This window comes from Diceros bicornis (genome assembly GCF_020826845.1).
Source record: "Diceros bicornis minor isolate mBicDic1 chromosome 1 unlocalized genomic scaffold, mDicBic1.mat.cur SUPER_1_unloc_3, whole genome shotgun sequence".
In the NCBI taxonomy this organism is placed as follows: domain Eukaryota; kingdom Metazoa; phylum Chordata; class Mammalia; order Perissodactyla; family Rhinocerotidae; genus Diceros; species Diceros bicornis.
This window is the reverse complement of record NW_026690856.1, coordinates 165,240-189,559: the sequence shown is the minus strand read 5'-3', so window position 1 is coordinate 189,559 and position 24,320 is coordinate 165,240. Positions and strand designations below refer to the sequence as shown.

Genomic DNA, 24,320 nt, shown 5'->3' with positions numbered 1-24,320 from the left:
GTTCAAGTCAGGGTCTGGCACTTCGGGAAACTGATTCCTGAAGCAGAACCACTGGCCTAAGTTTCCAGAAAGACTTCATGCCTCCCAACCAGGTCAGACCCTGTTCCCAGGGTTCATTGTCTCCCAGGAGGTCCCAGCATACTGAAGGGCAATGGCAGCCCTGTGGGGGGTGTCTGGTCCACCCAGGTGGTGCTCTCATGGAGAGAGGCCAACCCACCGGGACACCCATCTTCATGTCTTTTTTAAACGCTGAATGGAGGGGCTCTGCATTGCCCAGAGGATGGCATGGAGTGAAGACAGGTTCCTCAGGCCTTGGCACTTCTGGGGAAGGGAAGAGAATGTGTTGTGAGGGGGAGCTGGAGCCCTGCTTCCTCTGGCTTCTGTCCTCTCATGGACGTCTCCTGTCCTGGATGAGACAGAGGCTCAGGAAACCTGGGAAGAACACAGCTGGACCCTGATGAGGAACACTCTCAGGGAGGAGGATTTTAGCTCAAGCCAAGGAAGGAGCCCAGGATGGGGTGAGTTTCCTACCACTGGGACCAGGAGTCAGGGCATCGAGGCCCTGGCAGGAGGGGCCTGAGGATTGTGCGAAGGCTCAGACCACAGACATCAATCCTGAGAACTGAGTAAGGAGAAGGAACGGTTCCCACGACTCCAGAGAGGGGTTCCCAGGGCCTCCAACATCTTACCTTGGCCAACTGGATCCAGAGCTCCACCACCCTGGCCCTGTCCTGGGCCGTCATGCTCGTGTCCCCGAGGCAGGTGGTGATGACACATTTGACCACTCTGCTAAAGTGGGTCATGGTGGCATGGATAGTGGGTGCAAGGTGCTCATTGGCCCTGTTGTCCCACTGGGACCAGTTGGAGTCCAGGAAGTCATGGGGCATCACTTTCTTGAAGAGCTCCTGGGGAGGACAGGGAGTGTCACGCAGCCCTACCACAGCCCAGCTCAACGTCCGCAGCCCCCAGTCCCAGGCCGGGTCAGTGATGAGAGCTGGAGCTCAGGAAGCTGATATTGCGTCCTGAGGCTTGTGTGAGTCCCTGAGTGTTGCCTGTGTCCCCTTAAGGTACCCAGCACAGGATGACCCAGGACCCGATACTGTGGCCCACGGAAGTGGTATTTGCTCACCGCCCAGTCTCACTTCATCCAAGCACCAGAACTCGGCTCCTGCTTGACCATCTCTAGGGGCATCTTCCAACCATTCTGATCATCCTGGGGTCTGACTGCTCTTTCAGATGCCATTCCCCCAAGGGAGCAACAACCTCGAGCTTTATTTGTCTGCCATGTAGTCATGTACACATGAGGAACCTAATAAGTGCTGAGCCTGTTGAGGCGTCCTGGGCAAATGAGTGAACTACCCAAGGACCAGACAGCACTTCAGTGTGCTCCCCTCCCTCACCAAAGCACAGACTCTGCCCAACTTCCTCTCTGCTCCACCTCATCCATCTGTACAGCCACTCTGCATGGCAGCTGCATCTCTACTCTCCACATGAGGACAACAAAGGCTTGGGAGTTAAGAAGGCTGTTCAGGTTACATGAGGGTAAGCAGGGAAGCTGGACCGAGATCATGGGATTCTGGATCATGTAATGGCAGGCGTGGGGCAGCTCATGGCACAGGGAAGGCCGGCCCCACCTGCCCTGAGAGCCCCACTGCTCACCACATCCATCAGTGTCAACTGCTCTGCCACCAGCCAGCGAGGGAACTCCAAGAAGTCAGGCTTCTCCTCCCTCAGAAGGTTCTTGGTGGTCACGTCCCAGGGGCAGGTGGGTTCTGGGGCTGGATATGGCTCTGCTGTTATCTCTCCAGGTGGAGGGAGGATTCTCCCTGGAGCCAATGGTCCATCTGACTCCTGCTCAGGAGCTGGCACTGGGGCTGGAACTGATGTTGGTGGTGGCTCTGGCCCTGGAGGGACTGGTGGAGGTGACACTGGCTCTAGCTTTGGCACAGGTGGTGGAACTAGAGCTGGAGCTGGATCTAGCCGTGGAGCTGGCCCTTGCTCTGGCTCTGGAGCTGGGGGGAGCTTTTGAGATGGTACTGCAGCAGGAGAAAGAAACAGTGTCAGTCAAGTAGCTGACTTCCCCTGTGCCTGTCAAAGACAGGAAAGACTCCACTGCCTTGAAGGGAAGAAAGCCTCTGAACACTCAGCAAATTTTCTTCCCAGACTGCAGTCACGTCACCTTCCAGCTCTACCTCAATGGGCCGTGGATGCTCCAGCTGGACCTGGACCAGGTAGGCGTGGCCCTGCAGCCCCGAGCCAGGCAAGCTGACATGCAGAGAGGCCAGCTTCACCCTGAAGCAGGGATGGTGCAGGGGCTCCCAGAAATCCTGCCCTGGGTCCATGCAGGTTCATACCAGAGAAGAAATGGCACTGGGGGAAGCAAGTGGGCAACAGAGTCAGAGGTCTGGCCTTTCCCTCCACACTTCTCCCCCAACGCACCTGGCTTGGGACTGGGTCCCTATGCCTGCCCCTTCCCATCCAAGGGAGAGCCCCACGGCAGCAGTGGTCCCTGTGACACTATCCTGGCAGTGGCATGTCTGTTTATACAGCAGATTGAACACAGATTCTGTCATGACTCTCTTCTCGCTGACACTCTTCTCCCAAAGGGCTGGGACACAGCCCAGCCCAGCCCTCATGCACTTGTACAACTGGACTGAGCACTGAGGCAGATCTGTGAGCAGGTTGCTCACACATCTCCTATCTTGGGCCTGGAGGTTGATTTCAGAAAAGGTGGATGTGGGGAGGCAGATTTTGATGGGTCTGTGGTGGGAATGGGTCTCTTGGGGACAACTCAGCCAAGCCACCCCTCTGATTCCCAGGGGTCCTGACACCCATCCAAGCTCTTTGAGTCCTGTCCTCTTGGATTGGAAGCCACCAGACCTCGGCCTTCCTATGGAAATCAAAAGATGCGTGAGATGTGGGTCCTTACAGGCCCACCCCAGCCACAGCCCCCATCTCTCCCTCCACACCTTGTTCTGTAGAGAGAGGAAGCCCTTCTTCGGGACCCAAAGACGACTCATGTTTTCAGATGGTCCTGCGCTCTGCCCTCCTGGCTGGAATAAGGAAAGATGCCTTTAGATGTAAAGGAGGCAATCAGGACACCACTTGGGATGTACGATGGAGGACAGGACCTGCGAATGATGTTCAATGTGATTGTCTGACTCTCAGACGACAATTGAGGCCCAGCGATTGTATCTCCTTTATTCACTGAGTTGTACTAAGTGTCTCCAAAAGTCCTGCATGTAGTAGGTGCTTAATCTACATGGTTGCATGAGTGAAGTCCAACCAGAACCATCCCAGACACCTGAGTGGGACTGGGGCCCCTCTGCTGCCACAGAGATCCCTGATTGGCTACCACAAGGAAAACGACCAGGACCAGCTGGACAGAATCTCCATCTCCTTGACAGGGTGGTTTCCATGTGCTTTTCCAAACTCAGAAAGGACACATCCCAGAAAAGGATGAGGCAGACTACTTTTCGTGACAAAGAGAGAAATAATAACCATGAACAACCACAGCATGTCTACAGCCCTCTACGCAGATCCAGGCACCAGGTAAGCACCTGCCATTGCTGATCCCATTAGTCCCTACAAGATCACCATGAAATTTATCCCCCCCACACACATTTCAGGAGAGCAAACTGAGGCTCTGAAATATGCGGGGATTTGCACAAGGTACACAGCTGGCAGAGGGCAGAGTCACCATTGTGCTGAGGAGGGAGTGGTTATTCACCTAGTAAACAGCTGGTCCAGGACCCCGTGGGATGTGTCTGAAGCCGATTAGTTGACCATGAAGGAGGTGAAGCTGGAGATGTTCCTACTCAGGAAAGCTGGTGCCACGAACTCTGTCAGCTTCTCCATCATGCTGTCTGGTGGGCATGCATCCTGCAGGTCTCATTTAAATTCACAGTGTATTCATGCTCACATTGGGGGAGAGAAGGAGGGACATACAGTCAGTGACACCATGGTGAACCACCAGGAGGACTGAGGTGGCTTTCTACCCTCCTGTGTAGCTTGTGATGAGGAGTGGAGGTCCAGATTCCTTTGGGAGTGGTACTGTGGGGCACTCTAGTGAGAAAATTCTGGGGCAGTGGTTCCCAGCGGAATCTCGGATTTGAGTCTGGATTCTAGTACTGCCTTGATCATCTCAAGGTCCTGGGTGTGAAGATCCCTCTGCACCAACGCTCACCTCAGAGCAGCCCTGGTCATTGATGAACTGGTGCACCTTTGTCCATTCCAGGGAGATGGCAAACTGGAAAGCATCCACGAGCTCCTCGACCATCTCCTGGGTGCTGCTCTGCAGTGACAGTGCACAGCAGTCAGGCCGGGGGGATCAGGGGCCTGCCTGGACTTTGCCACAGTGGGAAACCCCAACACAGATCAGGCACAGAGCGGCATCTACACAGACTCCACCAGGGAAGGAATGCGAGGCACCTTGAGGTCCTAGCATTCACATGCGGATAGAGGAGCTTGGTCACCAGCACTCACCTTCCTCTCCTGCAGCCAAGATCTTGAGTACGAACATGACACACTGCCCGACTCCCACCATCTAGCTTCCTGCTCCTGCCCAGCCTGGATCCTCCTCATCCCCAACTTCCCTAACTCCACCTCCCCCCCACAAACACACAATGAGGGTCAAAGGGTGTGGGGCTGTCCTTTTGGGATCACAGATCTGGCCTGACCTAGAGTGGCCTGCCCTGGCCTAAACTGTTACCTGATGGTTCCTCCTGTCAAAAGGCCACACACATTTGAGGTGAGGGCTGATTCAACATCTAAAGTGACTTAACATGCTCTCATTCTGGGCTTTCCGGGGGCCAGAGACTCGGAAAATCACGGGACAACACAAGAACATCCTGCTGTGTTGAGTGTCTCCACTCAAATGAACTCGACAGGAGGCTGTGATTACAATGTGGGTGCCTGGTAACCAGAGTTCTAAGTTCTGTTGGGTGCTGTCACCAAGGAAGTGAGGTCACTTCTTCAAGGTTCTATTACTTGACCCCTTCCTTCAATGAGACCCACCCAAATCCCCCGCTAGGCTGTTGGCTGTTCTCCCTCCTTGCCCATGTCATCTCCATCACTGTACACAAATACCCATCACCACCCTCCCCACAGCTCCTTGGGAGTGGATCCAGACCCCAGCTTTGAGGAGACAGAGCTGAGGTCAGACCTCTTTTTTCCTACAAGTTCTGTGTCCTGGAAAATCTGCTGTGCCTCTCAAAATCTCCCTAGTCTCCCAAGCTGTACAAAGAGGATTGCACTAAAAAGAGCTTCCTAGGGACCTCATCAGGTGTATATGCGATAATACATACAACACCTGTGGGCTGGTGTCACATGTGTCTAATGCACACACTTAGAGATGGAGGAAGTACAAGGAGTAGGACATCACATAGAATACCAGTCAGAACTTCTCTGGGTCCCAGTTGTGTGATCTTTGGTAAGTCACTGCCGCTCTGAGCCTCATTTTCAGGTCTGCATCCTGAAGGGGTTGAAATTAGAGGAAATTCAGACATTGTGATCCACTGGCATTAAGCTTTCCACGGTCCCCTGTTTTACTCAGAATCAGTCCCAAGAGCCTCATGTTAGCCTATGTGGTGGGAGCCTCCACAGTGTACCCAATGCTCACTGCCTCCTGGAGTGCACATCCTTGTGTCACTACTAATTGGTCAGTATCTGGCTTCTGAACAACAGAACACAGCCAAGGTGATGGGATGTCTCTTCCAAGTTTTAATTACAAAACGTCTGTCACTTCCCACTTACGGACTTACTTGGGTTGCCTAGTTACCTCCCTCCTTCTGTTTCTATCTCTCTCTCTCTCTCTCGCTCTCGCTCTTACTATCGCTCTCTATCAAATCACCAGAACTGGGAATGCAAGTGCTGATGTTGTCAGTTGCACTACATAGAGGTTCCATAGGAGAGAACTGAGGGAGTTTCCAGCCAACAGACAGACAGGAGCTCAGACTCTCGGTCCAAATGGATCCTGACAAAACCCATGTGAGTGATCTTGGGTGTAAATCCTCCCCCATTGGAGCCTTGTGGAGACCACAGCCCCTGCTTCACAGAGACTTTGAGGCAGAGGCACCCAGCTAAGCCATGCCTGATGCTTGGCTAACAGAAATTGTGAGGTGTTAAATATTTGTACTTTATAGGTGGCAGGTTTTGGAGTAATGTTGTCACAGAGGAACAGAAAGTAACAGTCTACCATGTCCCAGGATCCAGCCTGATCACCCTCCTCTCTCCACTCCTCTCTCTTCTCAGGCTCCCTCCAGCCACACTGGTCACATTTCTGACCTTTCCTGGTAAAACTCGCTTCTTCCTGTGAGTCTCTGCACCAGAGAGCCTTCCCCTTGAAAGGCTAACTCTTCCCAGACATACGCAGGGGTGCTTACACTTGTCATTCTGTCACAGCAAAGGTCTGAAATGCCTCAGGGCAGCCTTTCAGAACCTCCTAGCACAGTCTCTACCATAACAAATCTCACATCTAGAAAAGCATTACATGATTTCCTCCTCCTTCCTCCCATTGAGATAAAATGAGTGCTTGAGGAAGGGCTGTCTGCTTTCGCTGAAGCAGGGGCAACTCCTTCTGCTTATACCAGGCACAGGACTGTCTCTTCCAAGCCGAATTTTTCCCACCACGAGTCCATTTTTTAAGGAAACCGTCATTCCTTCTCTTTCATGAGTCTGGTTTCCCCAACAACACAGTGAACCATCCCCTCTGCCTGTGCTGCATCACCATAAACCCACAGCCAGAAGATAAGCACCAGGTTAAAACACCACCAGATCCTGAATTCAGTCACTGCTGAGACCCTCTCATCAATGTTGTCATTCAATGGTGACTCCTGAGGACACCTTTGCCCTGAGACCCACTCCCAGCCTGTCCTCAGCTTCTTATAGCAACACTGAGATTTCCTCAGAGTCCTCCCAACTTGGGCAAGAAACATTCTGAAATGTTCTCTGTATTAATTTTCAGGGACTGGAGACATTGGTAGATGTAATTTGAGTGTGTATGTGCAGTAGTTTCTATGCAGGTATTCTATTTTTCAGACACAGATAAAATAGTGTGGCTACTCAATGCATCAAGAAAATGGATAACTGATCAAATTTTTTCATGATGTGAAGTCTTTAGAGAGTAAATGTCATGGTTAAGAGCACAGACTATGGAGCTAACTCCTCACGTCCAAATTCCAGCTCAATCCCTTATTAGATATTTGTATTGACTGAGTTCTTTACCTGATTGGTGCCTCAGTTTCTTCATATCTTAGTTGGCAATAATGATCAGCATACATACTTTGTAGGTTTATGGAGAGTATTAAAGGAGTAAATGTTTGAAAAATGCTTGGAACACCTAGTGTATTACCAGTGCTGTACCTATATATTAGAAATAAAATTTAGAAATTCTTCTGACACTGCCTGTGAGACCCAGAGGGTGAGCCTGTTGTCCGGATGCACGCAGAAAACACTCCATGACCTACGATGAATAAATGAATGAACAACATTGGTGAATGCATTACCAATGTCACCTAGGTCAAACTACAGGCATTCCCAAGCCGAAACACAGGCAGACATTCCTGCTCTGTCTTGCATCACATTCCCTGGAGGAATCACTGGGTATTCTTGGACCCTGGTAACCATGCCCACTAAAGGTTCTTTTCTGTCAGCAAACCCCAGTCATTGTCCAATTGCTGCAGCTCACAGGGTTTGCACTCTGATCTTTGTCTTCACTAGAGGGAGAAGTGCCATCCCCAGAGCTGGGCACACACAGATCCTGAGCCTTGGAGAAAATGATTCCCTGGCCCTGGGGCAGGTAGAAAAACTCAGGGACAGAGTGGGATTTGGGGAAAATCGTCCAGGTGTGGTCAGAAGGGATGGAGGCAGGGGATGTGTCAGCAAGGACTGGTCTGGTTGGTGGGCCTTGGTGGTTAAATAGTAGGGAGGCTGGGAAGATTCCTAGGTTCTAGCATAATACAATCAATATGACGGTCATGAAATCAGAATCAGCCTAATTAAGGCCAAATTAACACAATGTCAGGTGTTCTCTAACTTTCTAATCCAGTAGTGACTTTTAATAAGGGTATTCGTGTTCTATCATCTCCTTTTCATTGATTGGCTAGAGTAATTTTTCTTTACATAGCCTGTCTACTTTTACATAGTAAAGAAAAACAAAAAGGAAAAAAGTGAGTTTTAAAACAAACCTCCTTGGAAAAGTCTCCCTAACATATTGAATTAATAACAGAAGCCACGACAGGAAATTCACCACATATCTTGAGCTTTAGTCTCTGGTTTTAGATCTTCCTAACTGGTAAATTACCTTGACTTCTGCCTTCTTTCTTGAGATTAGTCCACTTAGGAGTAAGTAGGAGTGCAACCTCATGCCATGTGAGAAGAGGTGGGACTCTAGGAAGAGGTTTTTTTCATTCTGTCAGTGTGTGTGTGTGTCTGTGTGTGTGTATGACAGTTTTTGCTGCATCTTGCAGTGTGGGTCAGTGTAGACTCATTTTCTAGGGAAAAAAATTTCCCTAACCACTGTCTCTGGACTTTATTTTCACTGATGGCTTCAACGGCACTGTCCAATAGTAACATTAAGCACTCTATATTATAGAATTTAATTTTTTGTTAATAGCCACATTTTAAAAAATGAAAGCCAACAGGCGAAACTAATTTTAATAGTATATTTTAACCCATTATAATCAAGATATCATCGATGTTGGTGCACTCTACACAAAACTTCATAAAGAAAGAGTTTCCATTTTTTTCCTGGGTTTAATAAATCCCGTGTGTACTTCCCACTTACAGCACAATCTCCATTTGTAAATTGAATTTTTTCAGACATATTCTCTGTACTGAGATTTAATGTTCACAGTTGTCAAATAACAGTCACTAGGAGTGGGGTGGATGATAATTTCACTACTGACTTAAGCTCTAATGGAGCTATGAACACCAACTGGTCAATGGGCTAATCAAATGAATAGTCATATAGTACAGAAGAATGGTATGATTTGGGATTTAGAAAAAGACTGGGGACAGTGTGTCCTGACAGGAAGCACCAGGGATTTTGTTGTTGAGACTGACAAGGACAAAATGAGAATAAAGTCATACTCATAAGTGTCTAACAACATGGGGGAGAAGAAATGACATGCAGTAGTCCTGAGTTTTGACCTCGAGCTTTCTGTTCTTGACCCAAATCTCGTTGATGATGTCCCAGGACACAGGTCAGATTAGTCCCTACAGGGAGAGAGGGAGGGTAGAAGTACAAGGCATCTGACATAATTGTCCTGGGAAGGCAGGCTTCGTTTCTCACTCTGATCCACATTCCCAATTTATTTTTATAGGGTAAGAGGAAAAGAAGTATGATGGTCAAATCATCACAGAGGAAGTGACATGATTGTGGAAACCAATCCAACCCAAATCCTGGTTTGAGCATCTCCATCCCTTTGAGGATGTCCAGTTACATATTCAAGAGGCCAGTTACTAGAATCTCATCCTATCCTGGCAATGAGGTCAGATGTCATCAAAGGGAGGAAACCTTGGAGCAGCCCCAACAACTCTGCTGGCAGAAGAGACTGCAAGGTCTCCAGGCCTACAGAGTGCAGGAGAACTGTTAAGTCCTTTGGACCTTGCCAAAGCCCTGCTGAATCTTGCACCTAGTTGCACAGGCGCATCCCTGTCAGGTGTGCTCACAGGTGGTCTGAACTCCAGCCCCATGCTCACCCCTGCCTGATCTTCAGATTCAGCAGAGACGATCCCAGGAGCTGCTCTGTACATCCCACAACTCCTTTGCAAACAACTTCTGGTGACTGAGGCGGATATCAGGAAACAGGAAGAGAAAGTGAAGACAGCAAGAGAGAGACTGGCAGTAGCACTCATGCAGACAGAACGACGTCTCGACAAACACGATGAAGAAAAGACAAAATGGTCCAGATGACATGGAGCTCACACTACATTAATGCCTCTGCAGGGGTCCTGATGTCTTTTTGCTTTGAGCTTTTGAAACTTTAATATATACCAATAGTTTTCTTTTCTTTGATTCCTTTGCATGACAGAGAAGATACAGACAGTGATCCTTCTGAGGTGAGAGATTTGGTTTCAGGTGAGGAGAGAAAGGAGATCTTTCTTTCTCATTTTGTTCTCTCATTTTCCTTTCCTGAGTGTTATGCATTTGTATTTTAAGATCAACAGAGAGTTATCACAGTCAGGGGATTCTTTCGAGTTTTGCCCTCACAGTCACAGAGAAGACCTACATAGTCCAAATGAATTGTCCTTTTTGTGTAATAGTCCAATAGATTCCAACATAATATTTCACTAAAGAGCTGTTATATCTGTCTTCTCAAAAAAGACACCTACTTCTGGGTCTCTATTTTTCTGGTATTTGTTGCATGTTGAATCACAGCCGCACATAATGAAATACTGTATTTTCCCTTTTTTTAGATTTATATGTGTTGGAAATTTGATTCATGAAAATTCATATGCCATTGCGGTATCATGCTGTCAGGAGAACGACTGTTTTCAGCATCACAAGTCTCACAATAAGCCAGTGTGTTGGGATTTGTCTATTTGCCTGATCGAGTATGTTGCACTCTTCAAATCCTCTTTATCATAACTTACTTTTGTCCCACAGATTTATCAGTTTCTGAGAGCAATGTGTTCAACAATAATAGAGTATCTTAGTATTTATATCTTCCCTAAAAAATGAGTTATTTTTAGCTAAATCTTCTCTCCTCTATTCTTCCATGTGGTAATCATCTGGATTTGGGTTCGAATGTGTTTTTCATGTCTTGTTTTAAAACTAATACTGAATTAGACAGACTGTTTTTTCCTTTCCTCGTGACTCCTGTCATGTTCTCCTGGGTTCACATTTCTTCTTCCTGATGTACATTCTTTACCGCTTCTTTCACTGTGGGCCTGTGGGAGGTCAACTTTGAGTCTGTTTGTGGGTCAGATAACGTCTTTCTTTCTTTGACACATAGTTTGAATAGCTGTTTATTTAAGCTTTGTAGTAATTATTTTCCTTCTTTGTCAAGTTATTTAATATATCTGAGCCTCCATACCTTTAGCTGAAAATGGGAATAAAACTCTAAAAATAGTGACTGTAACTGAGATAATACACGCAGAGTTGCCAGTCATGTTGCTTAGCAGAAATTAGTCAATAATGATAACTATTATTAATAATTATAATGATATTATTATAATAATGTAATATATAATAATATATTCATGTATAATAATAATTAAACATTAATTTATAATTATAATGTATAGTGTAAAACATATAATGTATGCAATGATTAATAATATTATTAATCATTATAATCTTGAAGTTTGCATTCTCAGAGAATCACTGCTTAAGATTGAGAATGTGAAGCTCACACACAAAAAGTATGAGAGAGTGGCATGACTGTGAATTTAATTCTCAGCCCTTCGGTTTCTTCAGCTGTGGTCGTCTGCACAGTGTGTACAGATAATGTAATCTTTTCCCACAGACCCACGGCAGAACAGCGCAGCCTGCCTCATGCCTGGGATGCTCTAGACTGCTTGTTGGGGAGCCTCTGCTGTGAGGCTCATTGGACTCTGTACAGAGAAAGATGAAAAAAGATTCTTTCTTTTCCCTCAGTTTTCCCCCCCCCGAGTTTTATTCCCTTTTACATCCAGAGGAGATACTCTCTTCCCAGAACCTTGGTGTTACTCTGGGATTCAGGCTTCCCAGACACTTAGTAATTTCAGCTCCCAAGGCCCAATGTGACTGCAGAGTCATGTCTCACCCACTCCTCTCAACTTGGCCTGTTTCCCATCATGGAGGACCCATGAGTGGGGAGAAGAGCAATCGAGGGAGATTGATCTGGAAGTCCTGGTGAATCTGAGCTTCAGAGAGTGAAGCAGAAAAGGGGAACCTGAGACTTCCAGGCCTTCAGTGGGGGAGGAAAATGGAGGAACTGAGAGGGGTGTGATGGCTGCACAGAGTCAAGGGGAGGGCTGTTTCAAAGTTTCCTAAGAAAGGAAAACTTGCACTGAAGTGGGGATTCGATTTTACACGATGGCAATATCTGTGCTGGTTTCACCAATTCTGGTGTCCCTGAGGGATGAACTAGTGTGACACCATAGGACAGAATTTGTAGTCATTTTCAGGACTTAAGGAAGGTGAAATCTTTCAGCATAGTCCCCTGTAAGCCAGTTAGGGGCCAAGTCTAGAAAGGCTCGGAGCCTGTGTCCGTCCAATGTAGGTTCGTTGTGTTCCAGCCAAGTTCCTCTGGACACCAGCTGTGAAAACGAGACATCAGACCTAGTTAGAGCTACTCATCGCAGCTTCCGTAGGTAGCCATGAGGCAGGTAATACCCCAGGCCTCATCACTGGACCACACAGTTGCCCTCCTTCTTCCGCTGACAGTGACTTGTGAGGTGAGGAGAGCTCATCAGAATGGTTCAGTGAGCTGCCAAGTATGGGAGACTCCAGGCGAAGGAGATGCCAAAGCCACAGAGACCCGATGCTTCCTATGTCTCCCTCTTTGTTTTCCACTTAATTTTCACCCTCAGTCCTCTTTTCCTCCCCTTTTCCCTCTTTTGGCTCTCTCTCCCTCTCTTTCCCCTACATGTTCCAGCATAATTGAGGTATTAACGACATACAGTAAATTGCATACATTTAAAGTGAACAATTTGATACATTTTGATTATAACTTATTGAACCATCACCACAATCAGGAAAAGGAACACCCATCCATCCCAAATTTCCTCATGCTCATTTTAATTCCTCCTTCCCTGCCGTTTGCAAACACATTCTCATTCCCAGGCAACCAGTGATCCGGTATATGTCCTTATAGATTTTCCAAGAATTTTTATAAATGGGATCATATACTATGTACTAATTTTTTACTGGCTTCTTTCACTCGGCATAATTATTCTGAGATTTATGCTTGTCATTGCATGTACTATGAATTCATTCCTATCCCCAAGACTTCCCTGGCAGCACTGTACACATGCCTGAGTGCTTCCCAGGTTGGCGTGAGAGCCAATAGTAACTATAAACACTTCAACTTAGTCACAAATGCACAACTCAAAAATAAATTACTTGTGACAACAATAACTTAGAAGGAGAAGAGGAAAGGGATGGAACCCGCTTAGACTAATGGAGATAAGAGGCTATCAGAAGATGAACTATCTCATCTATGAGATCTTCATACAAACCTCACAGTAACCAGCAAACAAAAAATCATAGCAGAGCCATAAATCATATAAAAAAAGAAAACCTCCACAGAAAACCCCCAAAATGAAATGGTAGTCAGAAACACAAAGGAAGAGAAACAATGGAAATATAGATCAGGTGGGACTAAGTCCTCATGTATCAGTAATCACTCTAAATGTAAATCGATTGAATTCTCCAATCAACAGACACAGAGTGGTGGGGTGGATTAGAAAACAAGACCCAACAATATGCTGCCTCCAGGAAACACATCTCAGCTCTAAAAACAAACAGGCTCAGAATGAAGGGATGGGAGACAATACTGCAAGCAAATGGCAAATAAAAGAAAGTAGGTGTTGCCATAATTATATCAGACAAAGCAGACTTCAAGATAAAAAAGACTATGAGAGACAAAGAGGGGCAGTATATAATGATTAAGGGGACTTTCCACTAAGAGGACATAACACTTATAAAGATATATGCACCTAACACAGCAGCATAAAAGAATATAAAGCAACTATTAACAGACCTAAAGGGAGAAATTAACAGCAACACAATAATAGCAGGGGACCTGAACACCCCACTTACATCCATGGATAGATCATGCAGAGAAAGGAAACAATAGTGGAATTAAATAAAAAATATGATCAGATGATCTTAATGGATATATAGAGAGCATACCCTCCCAAAACAGCAGAATACACATTCTTCTTAAGTGCACATGGAACATTCTCAACGATAGACCATATGTTGTGAAACAAGGCAAGCCTGAATAAATTTAAGATTGAAATCATATCAAGCTTCTATTCTGACCACAATGCTATGACACTAGAAATCTACTACAAGAAAAAAGATGGGGAAGTCACAAATATGTGGAGACTGAAGAACACATGACTGAAGAACCATTGGATCAATGAACAAATGAAAGGAGAAATCAAAAAACACCTGAAGACAAATGAAAATGAAAAGACAACAAAACAACTCTTATGGGATGCAGCAAAAGCTGTTCTAAGAAGGAAATTCATAGCAATACAAGCGCACCTCAACAAACAAGAAAAATACCAAATAAGTAACCTTAAACTACACCTAATAGAACCAGAAAATGAAGAACAAATGAAGCCCAAATTCAGCAGAATGACGGAAATAATAAAAATTAGAGCAGAAATAAATGAAATAGAAACTAAAAAAAACTGTAGAAAGGATCAATGAAACAAAGAGCTGGTTCTTTGAGAAGATTGAAACAAAATTGACAGACCCTTAACCAGACTCACTAAGAAAGAAAGAGAGAAGGCTCAAAGACATAAAATTAGAAATGAAAGAAGAGAAATTACAACAGATACCACAGAAATCCAAAGGACAATAAGAGAATACACTGAACAACTTATATGCCACCAAATTGGATAACCTAAAAGAAACAGATAAATTCTTAGATTCACACAACCTCCCAAAACTGAATCAAGAAGAAATAGAATAAATGAACAGACCAATCACAAGTAAAGAGATCGAAATGGTCATAAAAAACTCCCAAAAAACAAAAGTCTAGTACCAGATGGCTTCTGTGGAGAATTCTACCAAATATTCAAACAAGATTTAATACCTATGCTTCCCAAACTATTCGAAACAGTTGAAGAAGATGGAAGACTTCTTAATTCATTCTATGAGGCCAACATCACCCTGAGAGCAAAAGCAGGCAAGGATAGCACAAAGAAGGACTATTATAGGCCAATATCACTGATGGACACAGATGCAAAAATCCTCAGCTAAATATCAGCAAATCGAACACAGCAATATATTAAAAGGATCATATAAGATGATCAAGTGGAATTTATACCAGGGATGCAGGGATGGTTCAACATCCGCAAATCAATGTGATACACCACATTAACAAAATGAGGAATAAAAATCACATGATCCTCTCCACAGATGTAGAGAAAGGGTTTGACAAGATCCAACATCCATTTATGATAAAAACTCTCAATAAAATGGGTATAGAAGGAAAGTACCTCAACACAACAAAGATCATATATCACAAACCCACAGACAACATCATACTTAATGGTGAAAAACTTAAAGCCATTCCTCTGAGAACAGGAAGAAGACAAATGTGCTCACTCTTGCCACTCCCATTCAACATAGTACTGGAGGTTGTGGCCAGAGCAATTAGGCTGGAAAAAGAAAAAAAAAAGGAATCCAAATTGGAAAGGAAGAAAGGAAACTCTTGCTGTTTGCAGATGACATGATTGTAAATATAGAAAACCCTAAAGAATCCATCAGAAATCTATTAGAAATAATCAACAATTACAGCAAAGTTGCAGCATACAAAATCAACTTACCCCAATAAGTTGCATTTCTATACTCTAATAATGAACTAACAGAAAGAGAACTCAAGAATACAATCTCATTTACAATTGCAACAAAAAGAAAAAAGTTTCTAGGGATAAATTTAACCAAAAGGTTCAAGACTTATACAATGAAAACTATAAGACATTATTGAAAGAAATCAATGATGATCTGGAGTAATGGGAAGATATTCTATGCACATGGATTGGAAGAATAAACACAGTTAAAATGTCCATATTACCTAAAGTAATCTACAGATCCAATGTAATCCCTATCACAATTCCAATTACATTCTTCATAGAAATAGAACACAGAATCCTAAAAGATATATGGAATAACAAAAGGCCTCAAATAGCCAAAGAAATCCTGAGAATAAAGAACAAAGCTGGAGGCATCACAATCCTAACTTGAAAATATATTACATAGCTATAGTAATGAAAATGGCATGGTACTGGCACAAAAGCAGACTCATAGATGAATGGAACAGAACTGAAAGCCCAGACAGAAAACCACACATCTGTAGTCAGTTAATCTCTCACAAAGGAGCCAAGATCATACAATGGAGAAAGGAAAGTCTCTTCAGTAAATGCTGTTGGGAAAACAGGACAGACACATGCAAAAGAATGAAAGTAGATCATTATCTTCCACCATACACAAAAATTAACTCGAAATGGATAAAAAACTTGAATCTAACACTTGAAACCATAAAACTCCTAGAAGAAAATATACGCAGTACACTCTTTGACATCGGTCTTTGCTGCACCCTTCCCAATACCATGTCTACTTAGGCAAGGGAAAGAAAAGAAAAAATATACAAATGGGACTACATGAGACTAAAAGTCTTCTGCAAGTCAAAGGAAATGATGAACAAAACGAAAAGACAGGGCCGGCCCCGTTGCTAAATGGTTAAGTGCGCACTCCTCTACTGGCAGCCCAGGTTCGGATACCAGACACACACATACTCACCACTTGTCTGGCTATGCTGAGGCCACGTCCCACATACAGCAACCAGAAGGATTTGCAACTATGATATACAATCAAAAAATGGGCTGAGGATATGAATAGACATTTTTCCAAAGAAGATATATGGAAGGCCATCAGACACATGAAAAGATGTATAACATCACTAATTATTAGGAATATTCAAATCAAATCTACAATGAGAGTTCACCTTAAACCTGTCAGAATGGCCATAATTCCCAAGGCAAAAAATAACAAATGTTGGAGAGGATAAGGAGAAAAGCGCACCCTCACACACTGCTGGTGGGAATGCAAACTGGTGCAGCCACCAGGGAAAACAGTGTGGAGATTTCTCAAAAAAATAAAAATAGAAATACCATAACTTCCAGCTATCCCTTTACTGGGTATTTATCCGAAGAAATTGAAATCAACAATTCAAAGAGATTTATGCACCCCTGCATTCACTACAGCATTAGTCACAATAGCCAAGACATGGAAGTAACCCAAGTGCCCTGCTACAGATGAATGGATAAAGAAGATGTGGTATGTATTATATACAATGGAATACTACTCAGCCAGTAAAAAAGACAAGTTCATCCTGTTTGCAACAACTTGGATAGACCTTGAGGGTATGATGTTAAATGAAATAAGCCAGACAAAGACAAATATGCATGATTTCACTCATATGTAGAAGATAAACATACACAGGAATGAAGAGAACAGATTAGTGGTTTCCAGAGGGGAAGGGGGCTGGGTGTTGAGTGAAAGAGTTAAATGGGCACATATGCATGGTGATGGATAAATGTTAGACTACTGGTGCTGAGCACGATGCAGTCTATACAGAAATTCACAAATAATAATGAACACCCGAAATTACACAATGTTAAAACCCTTTATAATTTCAGTAAAATAATTAAAAAAGAAAAAATTAATTCATTCTTTTTTATGGTTGAACAGTATTCCAAGGTGGGGATATACCACACTTTGCGTATCCGTTCACCCGTAGATGGAAATTTGTGTTGTTTTCCGTTTTTGTCTGCTATAAATAGGTTGTTATCAACACGTGTGTACAAGTCTGTGTATAGACATATGGGCTTATTTCCCTTGGATGGATTCCTAGGAGAGGAATGGCTGGGTAGACGTATGGAATTATTAAAGACGCATCCAAGCTATTTTTCACCAGCACTCGATGAGAGTTTCAGTGACTTGACATCTTCAACAACTCTTGCTATAGTCAGTCTTTTTAATTATAGCCATTCTCAAGTGTGGTGGAATCTCATGATGACTGTCCCTTACATTTCCCCAATGACTCATGTTGTGAAGGAGAAGGCAAGCCACGCACAGACTGGGAGAAAACATCTGCAAAACATATCCCTAGAAAAGGATGTGTATTTATATTATATAAAGAGCTCTTACCACCCAATAGTAAGAAGACAAGCAACATGTCATGTCTTACCAGGAGACAGCAGGTCAGGCCTGTGTAAGCACCAGGAGTCCCGCCAAGAAGATGAGGGTGAGGGCCCAGACAAGGAGGTCTGGGGAGACAAGTGGTGGGGTGAACCACCTCCTGTCATCGCCCCAGTGCTCCTGCTGACCCCACTGTGCCTCAACCCTCCTTGACAAGGGTTGGCCAACTTTCCTCATCATCCAAAAACCTGTTCACATGGTTCTCTTCGATGAGGCACAACATCAAGATACGCGCCTCCTACCCTGGGCTGTGGCTTCCTGCAGGCTTACCAGGCTTCACAATAAAGGTGTCACCTCTGTTGGGAGAATATTCTGGAAGTGAATGAAATGGAGAATGCATGTGAGTGTGTTTCACTCTTTTTAATATGACTTTTTAGATACACAGAAAAATAAAGGGAACAGTCTCATAAACATCCATCATCTATATTTACCAATGTATATTCCATCTAATTAAAACAATATTTCATCAATGTATAAATTATTAACACTTGCCTCACTTGAATCATCCCACGTATTCAATGAAATATTAAAGTAAAGTAGACATCATGATGTTTCACCCCATTTTAGTTCCATCTCTAAAAAGTGAGCACACTTTGCTACAAAATCCAAGGCCATTATCACAGAACAAAAGTGTAATAAAGTAAACCAAATTCATACCTCTGGGCACAGATGAGTGAATTTGAATGGACTTTCTTATGACGGCCGTGGGGAGAATGGGTCATCACAGTTGGCAAGCCTATGGGATCTCTCTAAATTTGTAAATTTACACTGAAAAGTGTTCTTCCGTGCCTAGAAACACATCATCCCCTTCTCCTTTATCTATTTGCTTAATATTCATTTTCTAGGATTAACCTACAATGTAATTTCCTGCAGGAAGTCTTCCCTGAATTCCGCCTGCAAGTATGAGTTTGTTCACATCAAATAATTGATAAGTTTCAATTCTCTATTCTTGTTATTGCCAGCTACAACATAAAGTCCAGAAGGGGAGGACACACGGCACCCAGTGGGCATGGGGGGAGGGATGCAGTTCCCCCTACGTGTACCTCTATCCAAACAACCACTTAGAGGTGTGCTGTCTGATATGCAGCAGCAACAAGTCTCTTTTTGAATTAAAATTAACTTTAGTTAAATAAAATAAAAATTCTAATACCTCAGTAACATTAAAAATCAGTAACAATAAAGACCAGTCACAATACCATCCCTCGAGCACTCAACAGCCATATGCAGCTATGCACTGGACAGCACAGATATAGAACATTCCACCACTGCAGAAAGTTCTAGAGCATTGGTGCTCATCTAGAGTGGGACTTGGCAAACTATAGCCTGTGGATCAGGAAAAACATCCACCCCCAAACCTGCAAGTCTGCTTCACACACAGCTAGAGGCCCTCACTGACCATCTGGCCCAGTGGCTTTTAAGTGCAGAGATAAGGAAACAAATGTCCAGAGAGGGGCGGTGACTAGTTTGAGGTCACAGAGCTGTCTAGGAGAAGGTGAGGGCCACCAATATTACACTGGTGTTCTTTTCTCTCTCTCAATGGTGGGGAAAGACTGGGGGACTGTGCCACCACCTGCCAGCCTGAGAAAGTTCAATTCTCTCTCAACCCCAGGCATCCAGAGTTCCCAGAAAGGCCTCACTTGCTTTCACAATGACCAGGGAGACTTACCATCCCCAAGGACACTCTTCCTGTCCAGGGTCAAGTTCTGCAGTTGGGTACCATTCTGGGTCAGCCACAGGAATTCCTCATAGATGGCAACTCTGTCCAGTCTCGGTGGCAAGGTACACAGGGAGTCCATTCCAGTGTGGTTACTGTGGAGGACAGACCTGGAAGGGCACAAAGGATGAACAAGGGTGTCTGGAATACTACCGTGATTCTAGATACCCTGCTTTTGAGTCCTGTCCAAGAGAACTTTCTGCAGTAATGTAAACATTTGTCTGCACTACCAAATACACTCATTATTAGCCCCATGTTGTTATCGAGCACTTAAAATGTTGCTAGTGTGTGTGAGTGAGGAACTGAATTTCTCATGTAATTTAATTTCAAGTACGTAATTTATAAATAAATAACCACAGGGAGAACATTTTTGAAACTTTGGAGTAGGGACTTTTGAAAATGCATAAAAACAATGAGAACACTGATAAAAATGGTCAAAATCAACTTTTCAGAGCCTAGAAATTTTTCAAAGGCTTGTAAGAATCTGAGGAGGGTTTAGTGAAGATACACGGTGGAATCTTGATAAAGGTAGCAAACTTTGTGGCACTATAACTTTCACTATTCACATCCTGCTCTCACAATATCCTCCATAACCTTGAAAACCATTAGTCTTAGAACCATGGTGGCTGAGACAACCAGAAGCCAAGCAGCCATAATGGGTTTAGAGCTCTGAAAAGAACCATCCCCATCGAACTGTCATTAGCTGACCTGCCTGGCAGCTCCCTGAAAAAGCTCTATGTTCAGGGCTTGTCCTTACTTGACTCAGAGCTTGCCCAGAGTGGAAAGTCGGTCCCCAAGGCACTTGGTAAAAACAATCAGAGCTAATTGTTTTCTATTGTAGTGGCCTGAGGGAGTGATTCTAGCTGAGGCAGGTAAGAGGTGAGCCAAAAACTTAGAAGAAAAATTGGGGGAATGAGATGTCCACAGGGGGCTTTGAAAAGCTGCAGTGTATTTGTGGGCATCTAGAAGGCCACAAGTGCTCAGGGATGTGGCAGGCCGAGGACAGACTTGAGAACATCTTAATCTCTCACTTCTAGTTGAAGGGTTGGCTTAATATCTGAAAACTTGATTATGTAATACAACATATTAATAGAATAATGGCCATACCACGTATTTTCAACCATATACATGGAAAAGAATTTCACAAAATACAACGCCCTTCATGCCTAAAAATGAAAACACTCAACAAATTAGGAATAGAAAAAAACTTTCTCAACTTATAAATAGCATCGATGAAAAACCCAAGGCTAACACCATATTCAAAGTGAAAGACTGAAAATTTCCCCCTAAGACCAGGGACAAGTCAATGATATCTTCCCTCATCTCACATGTTAATAACAGGTACTAGAGGTTCTAATGAGGGCAATTAGGCAAGAAAAAGGAATAAAAGAAACCCAGATTAGACGAGAAGAGGTAAAACTATTTGTTTTGCAGAGGAGAAGACATTGTATATACAAAAACCTAAAAAATACAACACCCCCATACACAATATGTGAATCATATCCCAATGGTGTATAAAAAATTTAAATTGCCCCATGTGGTTAGTGGCTTCACTATTGGAGAGCACAGTTAGATTGCTGATATTTGTTGAAAGTCTCCAGAAGAGGAGGAGGAGGAGGATGCTGGAGGTTGGTGGCCTCAAATGTTAATGCTTTTCTCAACCCCCGAAAACCTATGAATGGAGATGGTAGGATTAGCTGACAGGGATGTGGAGGAGAATGAGCACCATGTAAGTGACTTCCAGATCAAGGATGTGTCACGGGATCTCAGAGCCATCAGCCATCAGCTCAACCAATGCTTCCAATCTCCTCATTCTACATCAAGTCGGTGACCAGGCAGGAGTGGAATATGTCTCACAGCTGGCCGCCTCTGTAGAGCTTGGTGACCTAGAACAAATGGGAGGGAGAGTGGGTGAGATGGATGTCTCCTGGGGATGCAGGTGGCCACTGGGCCAGTGAAAGATCACAGATCTTGGGGCAAAGGAGACCTGACTTCAAATCCTGGCTCTGCTCCTAACTCATTGTGTGACCTTAAGCAAAATACTCCCCTTTCTGAGCTTCAGTTTATCCACATGAGAAATGGGGAAGGCAGCTAGGACCTCACCTCTGGGAAGTGAGAGAACCCAGACACGCAGGGAAAGTGAAGGATTGAAACAATAATGTAACAGATGTAAGTCAGGCAGAGGAATGAGGGTGCTCTCAGGGCAAGGAGAGATGGGAGAGGGGAGACCCCACCTGGTCCTGGGTGTCTCTCTGCGGGGCGGTGTACTCCGAGGATGTGGGCTCCAGGTTGCTGAGGTTCCAGCTGATCCTCCAGAAATGTAGCCGGTGCTCTCTCTGTATGCATAAACTCCAGGGTGCAGAGCTTGGAGCCACTGAGAGGAAGAGCAGACAGGTGGAGACTCTCAGCTCCCAGCACAGAGGCATGGTGGACCACGGGGTCAGGGTGGTGGGTGAAGACAGCGTCCACACTGGTGGCTGCCCCATCCTTCTCAGACCTGGGGAGAGAGGGACGTGGGGAATCTAGAGAGAGGTCCTGAAACCTCTGGGGTTTGGCCCGAACAGGAAGCAGGAAATGGGAGTTGAGTGGGGAAACTGAGAGAGGGGTGGTCACAAAAGTGGTCATTAGGGGCAAGTGCTCAAGGGAGGGTCTTACCTGAGGGAGACCAGTCTGCCACTCAAGGAGAAGGGGCCCAGGCTGCTCTTCTTCAACAAGGATTCAGCTGGGGAGGAAGGAAAGGAAGATGAGGAGGAGGGACAGGGGTTGGGGGAGGGGCTGGGTGGGATTTAACCCACCAGGAGCTGCTGGGACCAGGGTCTCACCAGGCTCTGCAGGACCCTCTCAGTGGAGTTGAACGTGGCTGAGCTGTTGATCCTGTCTGATGAATACCAGAAGGTGGAGATGCTGACACTGACTGTGAGGGTCTTCAGGTTGTGCCCCAAAGCTGCAAGACGAGAGGGAGAGCGATGGCCATCACTGAGAGCCGGCCTGAGACCACACCAGAGTCCTGCACTCTTTATCACCTGTCGTCTTCTCTCACAGTGGCACCACCACCCACCCGTGTGGTCACCCAAGTCAGAACCAACATATCTGCTCAGCTCCTCCTCCCTCCCAGTAACACCCATTCACCTTGCACACTCGTCCTCACATACACTCCATCCCTGTCCCAACTCAAGTCTTAAATTCCTTCACCCAGACCAACACCCCAGCAGGCACACTGGATTCTCTGTCTAAAGCATGTTCTATAAGGACTACTAGAAAAATCTTTCTGAAATGAATACCTCACTAGGGCCACCACTGCTCTAGTACCACCCATGGCTCCCTATGACCTTCAGTGTTTAGTTCAACCTTCTTGACCTGACACTCAAGGCTCTACTCAATCTGGCTCCTGCTGACCTTTCAGTCTCATTTTATCCATCTACTGAGAGTTAAACTTCATGCTTCACGCAGCCCAAATTCGTTTCAATTCTCCCCATACGGCATGTTGTTTCTGGCTGTAGCCTTTGCTCATGGAATCCCCTCTGCCAGGAAAACTCTTCATCCTCTATTTGCCAGGGTCCGTCCTACTCATTCTTAAAGACTCCATTCAGGTGAAAATTTCTCTAGCAAGCTCTTCCCCTCCAAATTATGCCACGTGCCACTCCCCGAAACCTCCCACATTGTGTTATAATGGTGTGTTAATTCACAAGATTAGGGGCTCTCTGAGGGCTGGCCTTAGACTGAATCGTTGGTATAATCTTTGTGATCAGCATGATTGTCCTAAAACCAGAATTTCACACCCTGGCTTCCCAGCTCCTGGATCACAACTGGCTGGTAGGGGCTGGAGAGCTTCTCTTGGGAAGGTAAAGGCACCCCCAGATACCTGTGGTGGCTTCTGGTGGCACAGGTGATGATCAAGTATGCAGGGATGTGGTGGCTGGCTTGGGAGCTGTGGCGAGGACTGTCATCAGGGAGGGACAGAGTGGGAGGAACTTCCAGGCTCACCTGGGCTCCAGCAGTGGCTGTCCCAGGACCACCATTCACAGGTGAATCATAAATGAGAGTGAGGGGATGGGTCACTGTGTGAGTAGAGGGATGAGCAAGCCTGTGGATGAGAGGAGCCCAAGAGAGTGAGATCGGTGAATAAGAGAGACTGAACACAGAGGAGAGAGAGATGGACGGGCAGAAAACTTGACAAACAGATGGGATACCTGGAAAAGGGGGCCCAAGGGCGGGGCTTCAAGAGAATAAAAGTGAAAACCCTGTGGGGTCAGAATGTGGTGGAGAACATGTCTGTGTCTAAGGCTTTCTCACCCTGGGCTGGGGCTCTCCACCAGAACCCAAGAGAGAGAGAAGGGATGAGTTAGGGCCCTTCCAGGTCCTTCCCTCACCAAGGACAGCGGGTGAAGGAGAACAATTGCTCCGCAACCCCAAATGCGATGGGACCCAGGACATCAGGGCCAGGAATACTCACTGGTGGTAGTCGGGGCTGCGGCTCCATAGGTATAACTTGTGGAGAGAAGGCGAGAGGAGCTGAGCAAGTGTTGGGGTGAACATAAAGGATTAATGATGAGGGAGGATGTAGGGACGTTTGTGGGAAAAGCAGAAGAGAAGAGGGAAGGGGTGTTCAGGGAGGTGGCAACGAGGTGGAAGGTGGCTGAACTCAGCAGTCACACCGTGATGAGAAGACTGAACCCC

The 24,320-nt window shown here is 45.2% G+C and overlaps 1 long non-coding RNA gene across 1 annotated transcript; it reads right to left on the bottom strand.

Annotated features, from left to right (window-relative positions):
* Positions 1–22,028: 22,028 nt before the first annotated feature.
* On the bottom strand, positions 22,029–22,495 carry LOC131401564 (uncharacterized). Its single transcript, XR_009217751.1, has 3 exons — positions 22,466–22,495; positions 22,299–22,365; positions 22,029–22,140 (listed from the first exon to the last, which is right to left on the bottom strand). It is a non-coding gene; the product is annotated as an uncharacterized LOC131401564 (long non-coding RNA).
* Positions 22,496–24,320: the final 1,825 nt, after the last annotated feature.